Source organism: Malaya genurostris, chromosome 3 (assembly GCF_030247185.1).
Source record: "Malaya genurostris strain Urasoe2022 chromosome 3, Malgen_1.1, whole genome shotgun sequence".
Classification (NCBI taxonomy): domain Eukaryota; kingdom Metazoa; phylum Arthropoda; class Insecta; order Diptera; family Culicidae; genus Malaya; species Malaya genurostris.
Genome location: NC_080572.1, coordinates 86542133 through 86565746, shown reverse-complemented (window position 1 = coordinate 86565746; position 23614 = coordinate 86542133). Strand labels below are relative to the sequence as shown.

The following is a 23614-nucleotide window of genomic DNA, read 5'->3' as shown; positions in this document are numbered from 1 at the left end:
AAGCTTCTTGGGATAAAGATGATCTGGGTCGGTGGATGCACTCAATTATTCCTAAAATATCGACAAAGGCATGGTTCAGGGGACTGGATGTGAGTAGAGATTTCATTCGTGTGATGTCCAGACTCATGTCCAATCACTACACGTTAGATGCACATCTCCTTCGAATTGGACTTTCCGAGACTAATCATTGTGCTTGCGGCGAAGGTTACCGCGATATTGACCATGTTGTTTGGACATGCGTGGAGTTTCGTGATGTCAGATCTCAACTAATAAATTCCTTGCGTACCCAAGGTAGACTATCCAATGTCCCAGTTCGCGACATTCTTGCTTGTCGTGACCTTCCATACATGAAACTTCTTTATCATTTCATTAAATCCATTGGAGTTCCAATTTAAATTTTATTTTATGTTAAACTGTTTTCTCTTCCATGAGTTCAACCAATAGCCAACTATAGGATATTGAATATAAGTGGTGAACTGATACAAACAATCCTGAAATAGTTATAAGATCATGTACAAAATAAATGTATTTTATTTAATGTAATTTAAAATAGCAACTCGCTTGATAAAAACAGTGTTTAGATTAACTAATGAGTACCAACATACTAATATGATATTCGAAATGTATTAGGTTTAAACTACTATGTATTGTGGATGCCACGGCGAAGAAAAACTTATGTATATTGCCTATGAAATAAACGTATTTATGAAAAAAAAAAAGTTTCTTGTTCGACATGTTTCACACCAGTAATATTTGTTGAAAGAAAACAGGAAATGAAACTGTTTAAATGAGCATATTGTGCAGTCATTTAATAAAACCGATCTGGAACATAATCCTTTCAGGTTTTTGAGTTGGTTTCACAAGCAGTAATATGAATGATTTTCACATTTGTAACAAAAACACGTGGAATCACTTGTCTAACATATTAAACAAAATTAACCGTACTGTAGCAATTGTGAAACATGTAAATTTTAACAAGTTCTAATTGCTACTTGGGTTATACCGCAGGGTACCGGGAAAATCGGGAAAACCGGGAAAAAGTCGGGAATTTGATTTCACCGGGAAAAAGTCGGGAATTTTAGTGAAAACCCGGGAAAACTATTACTAACTCACCTATGCGTAACAGTTGTTAGAATAAGTTGTTTTTTTCAACAATTGAAAAGTAGGAGACAATACCCAATTTTGCGTTTGAGCGAAATGTTCTGTACAAGTGTTGAAATAACTTATTGTCCATTGGAAATACCCCAATGTCTCGTCCAACGATTTTTAGAGGCTTGCAGACAGTTTTAAATCAAACAGGAAGCATCAGAGTTTTTTTAGTTGTTATCAATAACAATAAACTCATTTTGAAAAATAAGGCTAATTTGGATGCTTCTGTTGGATTTTTGTTAAACTTTTAAATAAGTATTCAACACATATGCAAAATTTATGGCAAAATCTCAAGGTGACATAGGGAAAATTTATAACAAAATTATTGAACAGTTTTCAGAGCCTTCATGTTTTTAAGTTTGCTAATGATTGCCCTTGTATCATCATAGTTGTCTCAGTAATGTCATCTTGAGACAATACTTGTGTTATGCTTATATTTCTGTTGGATGTCAAAAGGACTCGCAAAATTGGAAGAGTTGTCGGCTTTGATCTTATTCACCGATTACAGGAAGTATTTGAGTTCCTTTTTTAAGAGTTTAAACTGGTTTCTGAGGGCCAGTATAGAATCTTAGAAGGATTTTGAAAATGGATTGATTTGTTCAGTGAATCTATATTAAATTTCCTTTTAAAGTCCTCAACTATTCCATAGTAGGATTACAAGAACGTTGATATTGATGTAGATGAAGTTGAATTGAATTTAGTTTGAGCTTTTGGAACTTCAATAAAGTAATGATTTAAATTATATATGGCTATATCTATATTTCCCAAAACAATTTTAGGGTTTACATTCGATATTGTTCTAGTCGATTAGTTCTAAGCTTCTAACTAATTGAACTAATCATTGCTTAATTTGAAACCCTGAATTTTATTGATTGATCTGCCAGAATCAGATCAATTGTAAAAAGATTTCTCATAGAAGATAAATTAGTTAAGCTATTGGAAATAAAACTGGTTTAAAACCAGCGGATAGTTCATCATGAAGAAATCGTACTTCCTCAAACAGATCTATATATTGTGCATTTTAACAAAAAAGCAGATCTATATATTGTGCATTTTAACAGTTATCATTTGATTTATTTGCCCATCAACGCATTGAAATCGTAAAAATTGTTTATTGACTCACAGATACATTAGAAAAAATGGTGTTTTAAAAGAGCAAGTCGTGGCAGCCGAACGGTTTTCCGAAATCTTAGGTATACGTACATCTAATGAGTTTAAATTCAATTTTATTACTTAAACATTTCAAATTTTTGGTCTGACAGGACTTTGTTAATAATTGGTTTTATGGTTTTCATCACAATCACAGCATGATAATTCATCTGAGGGTATCGTTCATTGAACAGATGTGCTTATAAGCGACATAATTTAAACAGTATATGTCCATATAACAATTTATTGTACCATGGCTGAAGCCCTGGCAATGACGATATTATGTTAGATTCGCTGTGCCATCATCAGTGTTGGTGATTGCGATAATTTGGCAGAAAGCGGCTCGATATTTCTCTACATTGTATACAACATTTTCAATCTGGTAGAAGCTGTTACAAGAACTCGCTGTCTCTCAATGCATGAACCGTGAGAGAATTTTCTACATTTCTTTGCTCCACTTCATACTCTGAGTATATCACAGCCCTTAACAAAATATATACAGTCCGGCAATGATCGGCGCTGTGAGGAATTTACCAAGAGAAAATCGCAAGTTAATAATTATCGCAGATAATTCGACTTGATTCTCATACTAGATCACAATATAGAATATTTCAAAACCTTACAACTTATACAAAGGTTATATGCACATAGTTAGAATAAGCGGCAATAGTAAAATGATTCTATCGCAATTATCCACTGCCCGTATAGAATCGGATCGCAAAATGAGAATAAGCGACCGTTTGTTGCTTCAGAGAGAACAGCTCATCGAGAGAAATTCGCTCTCCCACTGGTGTCCATTCTATGTAGAATGAACCATGACGGTGTTTTGTTGCTGAGAAGATATCCGTCTCTCTTTGATGGCAATGATTGAATATTGTGAAGAGTTGGTAGAGAGCGTTCTTTGATACGATAAAGCCATCCTTGGCCATCATGCCGTTTATAATATTCCTGCAGAGATGATTTGAAGTTGCAAGCATAGATTGTTGTTTTTTTCCGAGTGGCAAGCTTCCGTTTTCGGGATTGTTGTTCCTTATTGATTTATTTTCAATCATATGTATACCAAAAAAATAATAAAACCAGTCATGTGCACTCGGGAAAATTCGGTTACGTGTAATCAAAACCCCTGAATGACTTTTTTTTTGACCTCTGAATGACTTGAAAAAGGCTTTATGCTTTTCTTATATGCACATGTTATAATGAATATTTTTTATTTATACATCGAAATGCTTGGAAAGTAATTGAATCCTCAATTAGCGGGCTTATTACAATGATTCTTTATGGACATGGGATACTGTTTAATGTTGAAATTGGAAAATATTTACAAAAAAAAACTAAACAGGGGCGATTTGAGCCTATTCCAAAAACCGGCCACCCTGATACCGTTATATCTACAAAAACTGATGTCACAGCTATTCGATCGTCCAACTTGATCAATGGCTCAGTAGTAGCTGTAAAACGAGCCTAAATTCGTTAAAATCGGTTCATCCATATCTGAGAAAATTGAGCGGTAAAAAATCACGCGTTTTGCCGATAACGTCACTTATACCATCATATCTTTGGAACCCAAAGTCACAGCCACTGGATCTTCGAACTTAATCAATGGCCCAAAAGTAGCTTCAAGATACACACTCACACCTTTCTATAGATAATGATAAAAATAAAATGCAAACCATTTCTAATTTATCTAATTGCTCTGTCATTGAACTATCCTAGAGATATTCGAATAATATGAAGAAAATCGAATTCAAAGGATTCACTGAATGATTATTCAAACATAATGTATGCTGTAACAGTCACAGTTGGTGGTCCATATCGGATCAAGGTGAAATGCAACGAGAACAGTTTTTGATATAATGCTATGAATATACGGATCATTTTAGTTGAGTAATCCTGAACAATGCATGCAATCATTCATGTACACAAAAGAAAAAATACAAAGTAACATGTTTTTTTTTCACATGTACAGTACAGTAAGCGTCCTGTGGTATGCCAGATATAATGAGGTTCGCATGAATGACTTGAAGTTTACTTGTCTCGGGCAGTGTTGTTGGAGCTTCTTGGCTCCCAGTCAAAACAAAAATCGACTAGCAATGACGTATGTAATGAATTGTCGCAATTTTATAACCCACCCTGCGCCAAACTGTAATGTTCGGTTAGAGCAATTCGTATGTCTGCCAAAATTTTATAAAATTAGTCATATTCTTGCTGCACCAGTTTTTCTTACACGAATCAAACCGTACGTGCACAAACTGCATCTAGCTTTTGTACCAGGACTCCATTGTCATAAATTATGCTGTCCGTTCTGATACTCATTAAGTAATAATTAGCTGTCTCGATGCAGTTACAGTTTGTTGTAGACATATGATGACCTTAGGATGGAATTTGTCGCATGAAGGGCAACACATTTTCTAGGACGCTACATGCCGTGATGTGGCAAATAAGATGCCTGTTTGCATCTGGGCTATGGGTAACCGTATCTAGAGCGATATACGGTGTGCCAAGACAGTCTTCAGTAGCGCTTGCCTTATTGCCAACTGGTGATTCCATCGACTACATCGATGTCTGATCTATTTTCGTTGGGTTCATTTACACTGACAGGTGGCGTGGGTGATCTTGTGTAGTTGATTCCTCTCGATTCATCGAACGATTACAATCAAATCTAGCAGTATCAAACGAATAGAGTACATACATCTAGTCGAACTGTGCAGTGCTCCCAGGTTTGTGATGGAGCAACGTAAGCATTTTCAGGTTTTTATGTTCTCCGATGGCGGGATGTTGACGGAACGGAAGCAACCAATTAAAATTTAAATGGCTTTTCTTTTCGCCGTCGAAAGTGTCGCACGAACGGTTTTGGTATGCCGCCAAGTTTGACTCTGATGAATGAATTTACTATCAAAATCAATGATCTGCCAATTTAACGAATGCCGAAGACGTTTTGAAAATATTTTCGTTTAATAGTTGAACAAATTAACAGATGCTTGGTATTTTCGCAGTTTTTGTGCTGGACTACCCTGACAATAATCTAAACCAACTATTCCCAAGCAGTGGTCTGCGGATCCCTGAATTATTTTCGTGATCCATTTTTTTGTCGGCAATTTTTTCTAGAAGTACATGTTTTGTGTAGCCTAAAATTTAATAGTAGGTGTACAAATAAATTCGTACCGTTTTTTTAAATGATTGCGAGGCTTGATTTTTATTCCAGTTACCTTTCCAAATATGCGTTGGAAAGCTACTGTCATACATTTTCAGAATCAGTATGTGTGATTTAGCTGAAGCGTGAAAAATGTCGATTTTTTTGGTGTTTTTTGCGGGAAATCCTTCTTCATAATTTCAATATAAAGAAATCAATCAACTACCGAAAGTCATCGTATTTTAGTGGAAATGGATGGTGAGCATACTCTGACAGTGGAAGACGAAGGAAGAGCCGAAGCATCATCAAAGTTAGGAGACGAAGAATCGGTGGAATTTCTTGATCAAAACCCGTCGCAAGAAGTTGTTGGAAAATAACTCGAAATTACTCAGCCAGCCATTTGTCAACAGTCAAAAGCAATGGGAATGATCCGGAAGGTAGAAAAGGAGAACCCACTGTATAGCCTACACATTTCTCCTTCCGATTTGATTCCGGTCGATGCAGCATGGCCTGACTGAGACAAGCACTTCTCTAATTATGATGGAATTTTTGGATCGATTAATGAATTGCGGCCAAACCGGTCGAATTTTTCGAAAATAGTATCCGTAAATCACAACAAAGAACTCAATTGTACCCAGGGCCGGTGAAAGAGGTGGGTACGGTGGGTAGTACTACCCACCCGAAAATTCTAAAGGTGGGTAATTACCCACCTGAAATTTCTAACGAAAACTAATAGTAATATTAGTATTACTTATAACAATAAAAATAGTTTTATTGTAACTGAGAATAATAAATAAAATCACAATTATAAAATGCTAGTACTCAATGTAGAACAAAGAGAGAGAGAGCAAGAGCAAGAGATATACAACAAAAAGAAATCTTTTAGTGACTTAACTTTTACCTTCAACCAAAGGGGTCGAGTTTAAGCATCTCATTCATGCAAATCACTCGAGTCCCTGGTATGCCGGAAAATACCGAATAAGGTCTTTTACCATTTACTATACGAACCGGTAAAAGAAAAGTTACCAGAAATTGTCAGTTTCTACTTGCGACAGCATTCTTATACACATTGAGTTCTTCACTGTATGGATATTTTTCTCAATTTCTATACAGCTAGTTTAACATCAGAATGAAAGATTTGTTCGAACTATTGCTTATGCACCCAGAGTCACAGCGTGCTGGCTGTTTAGCCTAGGTTGTAAGCGGTATTCAGTAGCGCTGCACTCACCGCTACCTGATGGAAATCCATCATGCTATTTTTACTTTTTCACTATTAGAGATAGTGAAGAATTAATTGTGTACGAGAATGCAGCCGCAAGTAGAAAGTAACAACTTCTGATAGCTATTCTTTTGTCGGTTCGGATAGTGAGTAGTAGAAGACCTTTATCGGTAGACAGTGGTTAGGTTTTGAACACCTACAACTTAACCACGAACAATGTCTAATTCTCCCTGTTTTTCAAACCATTGTCATTCCTCTAATTGATATGACGGTTTCGTATAGTTCACGGTTTCCATATGATTTCTGCTCTTCAATGAGTGCGTTCGCATTTGAGAAAATCACTCACAGAAAACAAAATTCAGTGTCGAATCGACTTGCACTCTGTGCGGTTCCATACCTCCGTGGAGAAGGTTGCTTCCACATCGTTTTTATTTAATAATGTAATATAATTTTAGGCACACTGCTTAAGCTCTAAGATGCCAAGGGTATTTTCTAATCTTACTTAACGACTAACTTAAAACTATAATAGTATCATTTGACTATGTCGTCTCGGGTTCTCGTAAATCGTAATGGCGATCGGCAGTGGTCGATGAATTGAGTGTTGCATGAGTCTTCCAGATGGCGTTGGTCCCTGTGGGTCCGCGGGAAACACCCCCAGGCTACGAAGGCCCGGCGGGTGGCCCGCATGCTGGTTTTCGACTGGAGCGGTCTTCCGTGGGCGGTGATGATGATATTGCCGAATAAAATGAAAGAGAAGTAAATATTATGGAAAACATGGTAAAAAAGGGGATGTGGGAACAAAATGTTTGAAAACGACAGAGATCTAATTAGTTGCCATCGAGATGGAGAAGAGACAGGGAAGGGGGAACGAAAAAGTTAGTAACAAAAAAAAAGATTTTGTTAGTTCCAATGAAGATGGTGGACAGGGACGGGGATCGAGAGAATCGGGCGGATGTTAGTGTCGAACCTGTAGGTGGATATTATACTTTCTGAACGAGGAATAACACATTACACTTGTATATCAATGTGTTTGAGGTACTGGTATATGAGAAGCATATATAAACTATCCCGACTCGCCAACACATCCCGAACCGGAACCTCAGGCGGTCTACCTCGGGCCCTAAGGGATTCCAGTAGCTTCGACCTGGCGTCACGATACTCTACGCACGACCACACGACATGCTCGATGCCCTGATAACCGTCGCCACAGGTGCAGAGACCGCTCTCCGCAAGCCCAACACGCCAAAGATGTGCGTTGAAGGTGTAGTGATTTGACATGAGCCGCGACATAACACGAATGAAATCGCGACTCACGTTCATCCCCCTGAACCAAGGTTTCGTCGATACCTTAGGGATAATGGAATGTAGCCATCGTCCCAGTTCGCCATTGCTCCATGAAGTTTGCCAACTTTCGAGAGTTTTCTGACGAGAGATACTGAAAAATTCATTGAAGCAGATTGGTCTTTCATAAATATCATCTTCCAATGCGCCCACTTTAGCCAATGAGTCTGCCTTTTCATTGCCTGGAATGGAACAATGCGAAGGGACCCAGACTAACGATATTAAATAAGACCGTTCAGATAAAGTTCTCAAATGTTCCCGTATTTTCCCCAGGAAATATGGGGGATACTTTCCTGGCTTCATTGCCCGGAGAGCTTCTGTTGAACTTAGACTGTCCGTGACAATGAAGTAATGGTCTTTGGGCAAGGTTTCAATGATCTCGAGGGTGTACTGAATAGCAGCTAATTCTGCGACGTAAACTGAAGTCGGATCACTGAGTTTGTGAGAAGCGGTGATGTTTTGATTGAAGATGCCGAAGCCTGTGGACCTGTTGATGTTTGATCCGTCAGTGTAAAACATCTTTTCACAGTTGACTGTTCTAAATTTGTTATAAAAAATATTTGGGGCTACTCGAGAGCGTACGTGATCCGGAATTCCACGAATCTCTTCTCTCATGGATGTGTCGAAAAACACAGTAGAATTAGAAGTATCCAAGAAATGAGCACGGTTGGAAACAAACGAAGAAGGATTAATATTCTGAGCCATGTAATCAAAATACAAGGACATAAAACGGGTCTGAGAATTGAGCTCGACAAGCCTTTCGAAGTTTTCAATCACCATCGGATTCAAGATGTCGCATCGGATTAGCAATCGATATGAGAGATCCCAGAATCAATTTTTCACTGGTAAGACGCCCGCGAGCACTTCGAGACTCATCGTATGAGTCGACTGCATGCAACCTAAGGCAATACGCAAACAACGATACTGAATTCTTTCCAGTTTAATGAAATGGGTGTTCGCGGCGGATCGGAAGCAGAAGCATCCATATTCCATTACGGACAATATCGTTGTTTGGTAAAGCCTGATCAGGTCTCCTGGGTGGGCACCCCACCAAGTTCCGGTTATTGTACGAAGAAAATTGATTCTCTGCTGGCATTTTTGTTTCAGATACCTAATGTGACATCCCCAGGTGCCTTTGGAGTCGAACCAGACCCCGAGATATTTAAATGTGAAGACCTGAGCTATGGTTTCACCCCCTAGTTGAAGCTGTAATTGTGCTGGTTCTCGCTTCCTTGAAAATACTACCAGCTCAGTTTTCTCCGTAGAGAACTCGATACCCATTTGAAGAGCCCATATTGACAAGTTGTCGAGGGTATCTTGCAGTGGTCCTTGGAGATCGGCAGCTTTGGGTCCTATAATAGACACAACGCTGTCGTCGGCAAGTTGTCTTAGCGTGCAAGATGTGTTGATACATTCATCAATACTGTTTACGTAAAAATTGTATAAAAGGGGGCTTAAGCATGAGCCCTGAGGAAGACCCATGTAACTGAATCGTATTGTCGACAAATCACCATGCGCGAAATACATGTATTTCTCGGACAATAGATTATACAAAAAGTTATTCAAAATTGGTGAAAGACCATGCTGATGCAACTTCTCAGATAGGATGTTTATGGAAACTGAATCAAAAGCCCCCTTGATGTCTAGGAAAACTGACGCCATTTGTTCTTTACGAGCAAATGCCATTTGAATTTCGGTTGAGAGCAACGCAAGACAATCGTTCGTTCCTTTGCCTCTGCGGAAGCCGAATTGTGAATCTGAAAGTAAGCCATTAGTTTCGACCCAATTGTCTAGACGAAACAGAATCATTTTTTCGAACAATTTCCGGATACAGGAAAGCATAGCAATCGGCCGATACGAATTGTGATCGGAGGCTGGTTTCCCTGGTTTTTGAATGGCGATAACTCTTACTTGTCTCCAGTCATGTGGGACAATATTATCCTCAAGAAGCCTATTGAATAAATTCAATAAACGCCTTTTGGCAGAGTCAGGCAAATTTTTCAATAAGTTGAATTTAATTTTGTCTAACCCCGGGGCTTTATTATTATACGATAAAAGCGCAAGTGAGAACTCGACCATCGAAAAAGGTGTTTCGTTTCTGTTAGATGAGGCAACGCGCATGATCGTCTGTTCCGGAACAGAGTCAGGACATACTTTTTTAGCGAAATCGAATATCCAGCGGTTAGAATATTCCTCGCTTTCGTTCGTGGTGTTTTTGTTGCGCATTCGTCGGGCTGTGATCCAAAGAGTGCTCATTGATGTTTCTCTTGATAATCCGTCTACGAATCGACGCCAATAGCCGCTTTTCTTCGCTTTAATCAAGCTTTTCATTTTAGCGTCTAATGCCGCGTAGTTTCTAAAATTGTCAGGTGTTCCGTTTTTCCTAAACTCGATAAATGATGAAGCCCTCTTCGCGTTTAATTCTGAGCACTCTTTGTCCCACCACGGGTTGGGGGGACGGATGTTAGTTTTCGCGCCGGGTACAGGTTTCGTCTGAGCTTGAGTCGCGGTGTCGAGAATCAAGCCAGCCAAAAACGTGTACTCTTCCTCCGGTGGAAGTTCTTGTGTTGTTTCTAGTTTCTCAGATATCGAATTTGTGTAGCATTTCCAATCAATATTTCGTGTGAGGTCATACGAAACATTGATTGTCTCCGATGGTCTTAATCCGTAGGCGATTGAAATTACGATAGGTAGATGATCGCTACCGTGGGGATCAGGGATCACCTTCCACGTGCAGTCCAACCGTAGCGATGTCGAGCAAAGGGATAAATCCAGCGCACTTGGTCTTGCTGGTTCGTGTCATTTCTCCCGTATTCAAGATTGTCATATTGAAGTTGTCGCAGATATCATGGATCATAGCTGATCTGTTATCGTCGTGAAGACAACCCCATCCCGTACCGTGAGAGTTAAAGTCTCCTAAAACCAACGTCGGTGCGGGAAGGAGCTCAATGATATCACTGAGCCGCTGATGCCCAACCGAGGCTCTTGGCGGAATATATATGGAAGCAATGCAAAGGTCTTTGCCTTTGATTGTAACATGACATGCGACAACTTCAATACCTGGTACCGATGGGAGGTTAATGCGATAGAAAGAATAGCACTTTTTGATCCCTAAAAGTACTCCTCCATAGGGATCATCTCGATCCAGACGAATAATGTTAAATTCGTGGAAGTTTAAGCGTATTTCAGAAGTTAGCCAAGTTTCGCACAATGCAAATGCGTCACATTTCAGATTATTTAGTAGAAATTTGAAAGGATCTATTTTTGGGATGATACTTCTACAATTCCACTGTATAACAGTGATTGTATCCGTGACCTCGGTGGGTGACTTAGCCATCGAAGGATACGATCGCTGAAAGAAGGGGCCATTTTGCAGTCAACTGCTTCAAGAATGTTTTAACTGTAGGAATAAAAGCCATTAATAGGCTTTTAAGAGGTTCTGAAATATTGAAGGCAGTGATGATCCAGTCCACTTTATCAGAGAATTTAACAAACCCAGTATTTGGTAAATTTTCTGACTGATCTATAGGGACTTTCGGGGGTTTTGAAGTCCCAGGAAGTGATGGAAATTCTTGCTCGGAATTTAATTTTCCAAGGCCTGGAGCTTTTTTCTCCGGTTTTTTGCCATCACTTCCAGTTTTAATTTTTTGAGTCCCACCAGAAGATACCTTCGAACCCTTACTAGGGAGCTTACTAGAAGATTTATTTCTTCTCTTTCTGAAGCTATGAGGAACCGCTGAAGATGTACCTTCAAGGGGATCATCAGCATCGCTCTCGTCAGCTGACAAACAAGCGAAAACGTTCTCTGGAGGCGTAGCACTCTTCAACATTTCAGCAAAGGAATGCTTCGAATGTTGCTTAAGTGAACGCCTCATCTTGTCTTTGCGCAGTTTGTACGCGGGGCATGCCGAGAGGTCATGCGGTCCCTCCTTACAGTAAAGACACTTTTCAATGTCTCCGCCGCAGGAGTTATCCGCATGACTTCCTCCACATTTGATACAACGGGGTTTATTGCAACAATGGGATGCTGTATGTCCCAATTGTTTGCAATTAGTACAGTTCATGACCCGCGGCACAAAAAGGCGAACAGGTAAACGAACTCGGTCCAGGAGGACGTAATTAGGCAAAGCCGAGCCAGTGAAAGTCACTCGATACGAGTCTGATGGGATGTAGGCCTTAGTCCCATCCTCAGCGGTCGATACTGAATGCAATTGCTTGCAGTCCAGTATCTTAACATTCTTGAGTAGGGGGTTTTTAAAACCGCCTGCCCCATGCTTAAGAATGTCCTCGCAAGTCAGACTCGGATCGGTGATCACGCCGTCTATCTCGACTTCGCGAGCTGGTACGTATACGCGATACTCCCGCGTGAAATGCTCACTTTGAACGATCTCGTTAGCCTGTTTTGCACTGGCTAACAAGACCCTAAGCTTGTCTGGGCGTACTTTCTCAATATTTTGTATTGTAGAATATCGCGAGGTCAGATCTTCAGATAATCTGAGGAGGTTTAATTTTTTTCCGTTCGATTTGGTCCGGATGTAGACCGCGTACGGACCGGCCGGAAGTGCAAGCCCATCGGGATAATTTTTTATGCGAACGTTATTGCTATCAGATGACTCCATTTCGTCATCTGCAGGGAGGTCAGGCAATTCTGAGCCTTTTGACATGCACGGAAAAGTGTCCGTGCGGGTAGAGATTGGAGCTCTAGGTAGTGGTAGTGAACAACAGGGAAAAAAAGAAAGAAAAAAATTACTTAGCTTTAGTTTTCCAACGGCGAACGGCCGTCAAGGTCCGGTCCTAGGAATTCGGTGAATATTCCTTTCGATGAAGTGCAAAAAAAAACTCCTTGAGAAAAAAAGCACTTTTTTGTCTCTCTGTCTCTGCACTGTCCAATGTTCCAAAGTTATCGTCCAATGAAACGTTTTCCTTATCACTATATATATATATATATATATATATATATATATATATATATATATATATATATATATATATATATATATATATATATATATATATATATATATATATATATATATATATATATATATATATATATATATATATATTTATTACTGTTTCTAATGTATATGCGCAGCGCCCAGCTAGCGCTGGCTAACGGTATCACACGCAGTGCTGCTTTACACAAGCTCACAGTCGGCCTTGAGAACGGATTAATTCGAACTATCACTCGACCGCTCTGATGCAGACAATAGAATACGGAATGACCTTGATAACGGAATAAAACAATTCACCACACGATTGGAGAAACACGAGTTTGCGTCCGATCAGCCCGATAGTTACAGTAGAACTAATGCTTCCACATCGTCCAAAAAGTCCAGGAACTAACTAGGAAAACAACATTTCTTGAGCAAAATTTCTTTATTTATTATCTAAATTTTTTATATCATACTTATAGAATGATTTGTCCATGGCCCTAAAATAGGCTTCAGTTGCGGCGATGACTCTCTCAGATCATCAAATGACAAATAGTCGCTGGGGGCTAGGTTATTGAGAATATAGTGGGTGAAGAAACAGATCGGCGCCCAATACGTTCAATTTGGCCATTATTTTCATTGACTTGTGGCACGGTGCATTGTCTTGGTTAAAGATGATTTTTTCTGCTTCATATGAGGCCGTTTTTTACGATTCCATACTTCAAACGCATTAAAAATTCCTAACGCATTAATAACTAAAAACGTTTGTTGGTACTTCCTTTTCAAGATAGTCGACGTTGATTATACCTCGAGCATCTAAAAACTGACGCCATACTTGTTGCAGCTACCTGTTGCGTTTTCCCCGTCTAAATGTTGAAACAACTCCGGAGAATAAAGATAGATCCATGTTTCGTCCACTGTTTCATACCAACGCAAGAAATCCTTTTTATTGCGACTAAACAGTGCCGACCAGCTCTCTGGATTGTTGATGCGTTGTTACTTCTGATAGATTGAGAGCGAACGAGGCATTTGGAAAAGATTTTTTTCATGCCCAGATTTTCGCATACGATCGTAAAAGCACTTCCAATTCAGTCGGACTTTGATTTTGTGTTCATCCATCACGATTATCTAAACATTTTTTCCGGATGACTGCTCAATTTGGTCACGTTAAAATCAGAATACCACAAATCTTTGTTTTAAATCTTAGTGCGGGTAACACTTCTTAAACCATTGCTGGACTTGCCTGGGTTTTCCTTATAGGAGGCAATGTTTTATCAATAAATGGAATTGATACGTTTAGTGTTTGTGGTGCGATTGACGTGAAAACACTTGTCTTCTGAACGATGATGATAGTTTGACATTACAAACGTCATCTCAGTCGGTCCCGGGACTTTTTTAACAATGTGCTATGCACATCAGCGGCTGGATTTGTTTTGTGCGCCGTTCGATTCGCCCGGGTTTGTGGTTCAATGCATACGGCGCTGGTCTTATAAACTATATGTTCGAGCCCCGACCTGGAATGATTCATAGTGTCAGTAGGATCGTAGTACTAGCCATGAAATGATTCTTTATGCTAAGAATCGGCTGCGAAGTCTGTTGAAACAGAAAAGCCAAATTCCACAGAAGGAATGTAATGCCAAGACATTGCTTTCGATTCATGCGAGACATCTTTCACCATCAACCCCAACTTTAGCTGGTAACCAAAATTCTCAAAGGAATAATTTCGAAAATTTGCAAACACAAATAAGTTTATACGGAACCTAAAAGTCTGCTGATTTAATATTCCAAACAAATATTGGCAGAAATTTTGTAGTTTAATATTGTATTTAACCCTTAAATGCGCAATTTTGTTTTACAACAAAATATCAAAAACGCTTCAAGCTTCGAATTTGCGTGTCTCATGCAAAGTTATATCGAAACAAAATATTATTTAAAAATCGACTAAGTAATACTTCAAAATAGTGGGTCGTTCTCCCTGGTACGAAAAATTATCCACCTGGGTTTAACATGTTTCACCGGCTCTGATTGCACCCCTAGTATAGTATTGTTTTTGTCAACATAATTATCATGTTGTCGTTTTCTCAAACTTGTGTGTCCTTTTTACGTTGATATTTGGCAAGGTTCGAAATAGAATGTAAATTTATTTCCAGCTAGTGTTTTCTGGTGACAAAGTCCATATGTTCAGAAAGTTTCATTGAAATTTGTAAGGGTGCTGCGAATTCCGAATATGATTTGGCGCGAAATTGAGTCCCTTCGAAAAAAATTTTCCCTGATAATACTTTTTTTTGTCAATCGACATGACCTTTTTGAAATCGGTTTGTTTTTCAGTCTAGGACTCAGTTTGGATTTTTTTTCTTTATTTCTATTCAATACAACACGGAATGGGAACCAAATTGAAAGTTTGGAAAACAAGCAGACTGACTAACTTAAATTGATATGAATCAGTTCTGTTAATTTTCAATAGTGTACTACAGCAAAACGAAAATACGAGACATATTCCAAAAGTAAGCTTATATTCCTAAATCGACAAGTCATAACACGTTCCAACTTGTGCATATCGGTACGTGCTTCACTCGTACTGCTACGTCAGGTGTTGTTTTTGATTAAGTAATGATTTGCTTATCCGTACGTACAGTAAAAAATGTCCGCGATAATCGTTGCTCTAGCCAGCTGAGAACTTCGTAATGTAATAAGAATTCTCTGTGCAAAATGATCTTTACTTGCTGAAGGTCTTCGAATGTCTATGGACTTATTGCAATGAGTTAGGGAAAGGTTAGTGTATGGTAACTAGCGGCGTGGTAGAACCAGTATGCAAACAATGGAATTGTTTCTCTGGTGGATAAAAAATTTCGATCTGATTGTCGATTGACGATGAATTCCCTGGTTGATGAATTTCTTCACCTTGGAGGTAATACTATTTACACAGTTTTCACAAAAATAAGTTGGAGACTTAGACCGTAGGCACTCTGCAGAGCAGTGCCGTAGTGAGCGTTTCCGGCGCCCGAGGTGAACTCAAAAATCAACTTTAGGGACCGTGCACGGGGGCGTGGTTTAGTGGCCGGCGACGACAGCGCACGAGGCGGCGAGTGGAAAAAATAATGCTACCATAGCAAAACTTGTAAACTGAGTTTGAAAATACTTTCTAGCGTATTTTCTCTGTGGATTTTTTTCCGAACCCTATGGAATTATTCGCGTGTAATGCGAACGATTGTTCAACATCGACTGACTATTAAATTTTGAATCGAATTATTCATTCTGTATCTAAATACGGTCACGTCATTTTTTGTCATTGCAGTTGGATTTGTGTCTAATATTTGTCATATTCACTCAAATTCAAACACTCAAACGATATTCTCAGCACATTAAATGATTTTTTAATCGACTTGACCGGAAACACTGAAAAATATCTTGCTAAAACATTCTAATTTCAGACCATTAGTGAAAATTGCTTCTGTGTAATTTCTTTTTATACTTTCACTCAAAGAAAATACACCAACAAAAAGTTTAAATATTTTTTAAATGAAGTAAGTTTATCTCGAAGTTATTCTTACTTTCGCCAAAATGCAATTATTACACCACTTGCTATTACTTTATTTTCAGAGCAAAATAGACCCAAATAATTTTGCATCCGTCAAACTTTGAAATGGGCCACAGTTTTAGATAAATTTAGCTACTCGATAAAAAAAATAACTGCTCGACTGTCAAACTAAAAGTTCAAATGATTCGCAGGATGGTCAATACTCTTAGAATGAAGGAAGAAAATAAATTGTAATCGTAAAAATGCTAGCAATCTCGCGAGTAGCCAGTTTGACGTATATTGAAAATACGAGTTACGAAGCTAACAACAAATAATCATTTTATTGAAACGCTGAACTGTTTTGCCTTTCTCATATAAAAAGGTTATACAATCACTTGAAAATCGACTAGTAAAAATTGGCCAAGTGTCATATGCCATTCCACTCAGTTCGTCGAGCTGAGCAATCTATCTTTGTGTGTGTGTTTCTCGAAAATGACTTGATCGATGTTGACCAACTTAGATTCAAATGAAAGGTCTCGTGGTTCTACTTGGAATTCCTGAATTTCATCCGGATCAGACTTTCGTTTCCGGAATGAGAGGCAAAGTGTGTTAAAATTGTGTACCGTCACTTGAAGAGTCGAAACGAAAAAAGTAATAAGTTTTCTAAATTGGTCTCGAAAGTATTCCCGTTTTTCGAATAACGACGGCAGATAATAGGCATACACTCAAAAAAGGATCTCACTTACTTTTACACTTAGTCCGGTATTCCTAATCTTAGGTTCAAATGAATGATCTTATGCTCCTACCGAAAATTAAACATATTTTTCGGTTGCAATTAAAATCATGTTAGTTGATGGCCATACGAACCAACTTCGATTATACGTTCTCGGGTTCTAGTGCCCGAAATACCTACAGTAGTGGAACTCACTTCGTTTTCTCATCGATGTTAGAGAACTGTTCCATTTTGTAGGTTATACTAGTTATTGCACAAAAAATCTCTTTGGTTTATTTTAAGAATCGGAGAGAAATGTTTTTAATAGTATACCACAGTATTATATATGAGAATATGATTGATGTGAGAAAAGAATCATTACACCACTATGTTGTATTAAAACAGGTTTTTGACTGTTTTATTCAGCGTGAACATATGGTAACAGTGTAAAGCTATGGTAGAGTTTTTTCGCCTATTCGCCACTAATGGCGCTACTTGTAATCGTGCACGGTCCCTTTACAAAAGCCTAGTGAAAACCGTTTTATGATCATATTCCAACCAATTCTTCGGCTTATAGAGCAAAATGAAGAATCAATATGAACCTGCATTAAAACTATTTCGAATTGCATTCCCGGAAGAATGCAGAACGATTTGCAATACGTATGAACAGTAGTAAATTCGGCACCAAAAAAAAACATCTAGGGTTAAAGACTCTCCCAGAAAGTATGGACGCACTTTGATTTCGCTGTAAATAATTCACAAGTGTTACATATTCAAATTTTATTCGATATATATTCTGTACAGACTTTTTGGCGATAAGTTTCGACACTTTTTTCCAATCTTTTTCGAACTGTTGAATGGTTTCGGCTGCCGAGACATGTTTCCTAAGATGTGCCTTCGTTAATGCCCAGAATTCCTCAATTGGTCTAAGTTGTGGGCAATTTGGTGGATTCATGTCTTTTGGGACGAAAGTGACATTTTTGGTAGTATACCATTCTACCGTTGATTTCGGGTAGTGACAAGAAGCAAGATCTGGCCAGAAGACAATAGGATCCTTGTAGCTTTGAATCATGGGTAGAAGTCTTTTTTGTAAACATTCCTTGGTGTATATTTCGCTGTTCATTGAAGCAGTGGTGGTGAAGGGTTTCGAAATATTACCGCAGCTACAAATTGCTTGCCAGACCATAGCTTTCTTACAAAATTTTTTGACTTCAATCGATGTCTCGGACTGGTTTAACACTTGCCCTTCTCGCACCGTATAATATTGTGGTCCCGGCAAGGATTTGTAATCGAGTTTCACGTAGGTTTCGTCGTCCATGATTATGCAGTTCAAGTTTCCAGCAAGAATCGTATTGTACAGCTTTCGAACCCTCGGCCTGATCGATGCTTCTTGTTTCGGACTATGTTTTGGTTGTTTCTGCTTCTTATAGGTTCGAGGATTCAAACGTTCCTTAGCACGAAGAATATTTGACTTCGAAGTGCCCTCTTTTTTGCCACATCCCGAACTGAAACCTCCTTCTTTTGCTCGAACGCCTTCAGTATACGTTAGCAGGGTCTGTTTTTCGACCCGTTTTCGGTTTATCCTCAAAGGTGTTATACTCACGTTAGCAGGACCTGTTTTTCCACCCGTTTTCAGTTTATCCTCAAAGGTGTTATCCTCACCGAACTTCCTGATTGCATTACGCACGGCTTTTTCACTTACTCCTTCCATTTTTGCTATCTTTCTCAGTGGCAATCCGCGTTCTGTGCACCATTTGTACACAATTTTTTGACGTTGTTCTGCTGAAAGTCCACGCATTTCGAAACAAACTAATGAAAACGAATAAACAACTGCACAAGTGGTTGGAGAAGAGTGTAAACAACAGGACGCAGACATAAAAATTGACAGATTCTGAACCATTGCGAAATAGCAGCGGTTTTTGGTTGCGTCCATACTTTCTGGGACAGTCTTTACTTGTAGTAGATGTAGTTAGAGGTAGGCTGTTGCTAGCAAGACAGATAGCGCTATAAAACGATTTGTTATATCGTTTTCGCCTGAGAAAATGGCAAGTACCTCAGGGAATTTTTGAGTGCTTAAAATTAATTTCTAATTTATATAAGATGAACTCGATTAATAATGAGAAAAAGTTTATCGCTTCTACCGAAATCGCAGAATGGTAGTAATTGTGGAGAAACTCAACGCTGTAAAAATTACTGCGTGCATACAAAACTTGAACACAAGCTTGGCGAGGAGAAGCTTAAATGTTGAAATCCTTATCGCAAGTATGTACAAAGATATAATTGCATACATTTGGGATATTGATGTGGTTTCGTCGGCTACAAAACAAATACAAATCAAGACAAACAGAGTCTATATTCTGGGTTCGCGTGTTCGGTGTTGGTTCCTAATAAAGATCAATCTAAGCCCCGGGCACAACGTTTTTAGGGGGGCGGCAAACTACTCTTTGGGATTTTTTTTTGCTTGCCCAAGTCACCTTTCCGGAGATGGAGTTCAGCTTTGTTTTTTTTATTTATATATTATTATTATTATAAACCATTTTTTTCATAAAAGATATTTTTATCCAGGCCTATTTGCGTACAAACATTACGTGGCCGATTGAGCTGAGTTTTTAGCTAAAAAATTGTTTGTATTGAATCTCATTGTCACCCATTTTCTAGGGGGAGAGGAGCTTCCATTTCCCTTCTGCGAGGATTGAGGGGCAGTTTGTTCGTGGTTCGTCTCGTCATCCATTGCCGTGATATTGTTGTTGATTTCGTTGCTAGTTGCTATAGATGCGCCTTGTTGTACATTGTTTGCAGTTGCTGGTTGGTTGGATGGTAAGCTGTTAACTGCAGCTGGTGTACTTTGTTCTATAGGGGATAGGTTGGATGGTTTCGTTGAAGGGGATACTTCACTGTTGTTGGTGACTGTCACAGGTGTATTGGGGTTGCTTGGTGTTGGTGTGAAAGAAGCACCGTTGTTCTTTGGTGTGGTTGTCTTCTTGTCCATTTTATCACATGGCTTACCGTAGTGAACAGCTTTTTGGCAATATTGACATGTGGCCATCTGATTGTCATAGGTAACAAGTGATTTGCACGGGATTCTTGTATCCTGACCGAAAGTTACATAAGAAGGTATAAGCCTTTTTTTTATTTTTCGATAGAGTGAATCTCTCCGTATTGGGACATAGTTTTACTAATATAAGTATCGTTGACGCTTGAGGGAAGATCATGCACACGCACTTCTATAGCACTATCTTCCATATATACTGGAATGTTGTACTTAATGTTCTCGTGCTCCACATAATGCACAATATTATTGTCTTTTGCTAACAGAATAAGATGTGAAAGTGAACTGATTATAAACCATTGTTATTATTATAAATTAACCTTGGGGGCGGCAAATCTCTTATTTTGCCCCGGGCGCAAAATTTCTTCGGTTTCATAATGAAAAGGCAGCATCCCTCTCATAGTTTTAGTGCGGCGTCTCTATCGATTTGTAAGTGTAGACGGCGCTTAATTCTAAATTATAATGAAAAAAAGCCTATGACTGTCATTGGAAAAATATCTTCGACAACATTCTATCTGTTACGAAAATAAATTGTTTCGTTCACTGCAAAAGAATTCATATTACACTTTCAGTTAATAATTACAGATAAAATATAATTCGCTACTTTTACTTACCTTATTGTTATCATCTTACAAGATGAATTCACAATTGTGAAGCACCAATTCGAAAAGGCAAAAACCCTTTTTAATCCACCTAGTGGTGTGATAATGCCTTTCTCTTTTTTTATAACAATCTCATGAAAATATTTTTTATCTTTTTATTAAAGAATTTCGGACATTAATTTGGGGTCATTTTTGACATCAATTGATTCATATTGATTCGAGTAGTTCACAAAAACATGCTTCAGTGTTCAGTGTCACATAGTCGGCATCAATTTTTCCAACCAAGCGCTTGACATTTGCGTTGCCTATTTGTATGAGAAGAGTGATGCTAATCTAATCTGGTGAAAACATATCAAAATCAAAAGTCCCAGAAAGTCTATTTAAAAAAAAATATTTTTGAGATGACACTAAATCTCGACGTTTCATGCAATTCTAAGACATTTGGCATACTAGAAAAATTTCGATTTCGGAATACCTTTCTATGGAGAATTGCAAACAACTCGAAATCTCCCACTTTACTTTACATGTCATTGATACATTGATTGATACTTCGAATGAAAATGTAACTCGGTGATAATGTAGAGAAGAACAATAATGTAAACGCATAAATCACGAACTGAACCAAGTATACAAACTTGTTTACATCGGAAGGCTAATTACAGTGTGCTGGACATGCAGCGAGAATGTCCAAAACTAAAATGGCCTACGTGATCATCAGTGTATAATCTGAAATAGATGTCGAATGCAACGCAGATCTGGTACTCATTGCATTTATGGGTGAATGTAGGGAAAATTGAGAACGACGATAATAGATTGAATGTGCTGGAAATATACAATTTGTTCAGGCCAATTTTGGCGATGGGATGTGTACCATTGATGATCGAAAAAGTGAGTAAATTTATTTAGAATTATATTCCAAAGAGACCAAAAAAAAACAGTTTAATACACAATTAAATTATTATTAATGAATATAGCTTAAGAATATTTAGACAAGTATATAGAGACAGATTTAGGGTTGAAAATGTGGAAAACTCCAATGAAGAACAAAAACAGGAAAAAGATAGGTACGCCGTGACTGAAAATCAGAAAAAATAGCATCGTGAATACAAATGAGACGATAAACTAGACGGAAAAATAATTCAAAGCATAGTTGAGCAAAACATGTCCCACTATGGATAACATGCCCATATAAAATGCACCCATTTGAGGGCCAACTCAAACAAACAAGTGTCAGCTGCTTCATCGTGTTTCGACAGCACGCTTTTTACACGTAACCGAACGCTAAGCCTGCTCTTTTTCTCTTCCACTTGCATCTCTCGGCAACGGTAATAACATCGACTGGGCTGAGAAAAACGGGGCGGATGGGTTGGAAAACATGAACATTGTGACCATGCAAAACCCAAAACTGCTGAGAGCTCTTCAGTGAGCGAGTGCAAAATATGCACACACACACACATTAGTCAGTTCGCTGTTGGACCTAACTATCCTCGGTTGACTGTCGAGTACCAATCGATCCCGACGCGAAGTGCAAAAGTCGAGTCAGTTGTTCCCCGACCGAGCTCGCAATTGGAGGAAAAATCGCCCTTTTCTCGCTTTGTAGAAGTGCAGTGTTAGTATTCAGACCGTCGTCGTTTCCGCATGGAAATTTCGCCGAACGCAAGCAAACGCGATTGTGGAAATTCTACTGCCCTGCAACCGAGCAACGATTCGGATATTTTTGAGGCCTTTTTTTTTTTTATTTCGCTACTTACAAACAGACGAATATTTCGGTGACGTGTGAAAAAGAGGTGTGCTTTATTGCTTTGCTAGGTAAGATTAATTGAATATCTACTTAAGAGTGCAACATTTTTTTCCCCGAGCACCTGCTAAGTGTTGATAATAATTAAATAAACTCAAACGACACCGTAGTGGAAAGTGCGAAAAAATGTGACATGGTGCAATGGTAGCCGCACGTGCCCCGGTCGAAAATCCGCTCCGGTGTATTTTCCGATAGAAAAAGGATTGAGTAACTAGTTCTTCTTTGTTTTCTTCATTCTTCACCTCTCGCGGAAGTCTAATGGGAAGCAGTTTAAAGTTTGGCGCTGTAGTAAATTTTAATTTTTGTCAGAGAAACGATAAACACATCAGCCGGAGTTGTATGTTGACTAATATTTGGAAGTTTCATTATTTATGAGAAGAAGTAAGAATCCATAGAGCAGTTTTAATGAATTGGTCGATTTTCCCTGTCATCTACCTGAAGATATTTTTGGTTTGTTTGACTGGGTCAATGAATTAGATCGTAACAAAGCGTCAGATTTGCACGTACGTGTTGAGCACAGTAACCCTTTATAAAAGTTGCGTAAGATCGGTCCAATGCAGTAAAAAAACAGGTGTTCCAAATGAGGCATAGCTGTGAGATAGTTTATGATAATGATATTCAAATGAAGTGTACGAAGAAAAGAATCATTCGATTTACAATTTCGGTTGAATCAGGTTGTATTACTCTACCAAATTTTGTTATCGTTATGAATTTTGGGAGCTTAGTTATTTCATATATACGTGATTTGGTCAGAAATAAAAATCGCAGCAGTAGTACACTTCATTCGTTCGACAGAGTTTGATTATCTCAATTGGTGCACTGAATGATCCAGTCAGCGTGACAATTATTATTCAAAAAAAATAATTACTGATTTCATGTGATCCGTCAACTAGTAATGACACTACATATGGATCTCTTCCGAACGAATGAAATACAAATATGAAAAACAATCACTACTAAAATATCGATATAAATATTTTATTATTGAAAACGTTTTGTTTTCGCTACCATTCA

General features: G+C 38.5%; 1 protein-coding gene across 4 annotated transcripts in view; it reads left to right on the top strand.

The window, feature by feature from the left end:
* Positions 1-23614, top strand: part of LOC131439086 (uncharacterized) — a 141731-nt gene that overhangs the window by 54969 nt on the left and 63148 nt on the right. Inside the window, exon 1 of one of the 4 annotated variants that reach the window (XM_058609688.1) lies at positions 22289-22611. The exons of the other annotated variants lie outside the window; for them this stretch is intronic. The gene's annotated coding sequence lies outside the window, so the exon portion shown is untranslated. Of the gene's footprint in view, positions 1-22288; positions 22612-23614 lie in introns of those variants that run through there. 4 annotated transcript variants of the gene reach the window in all.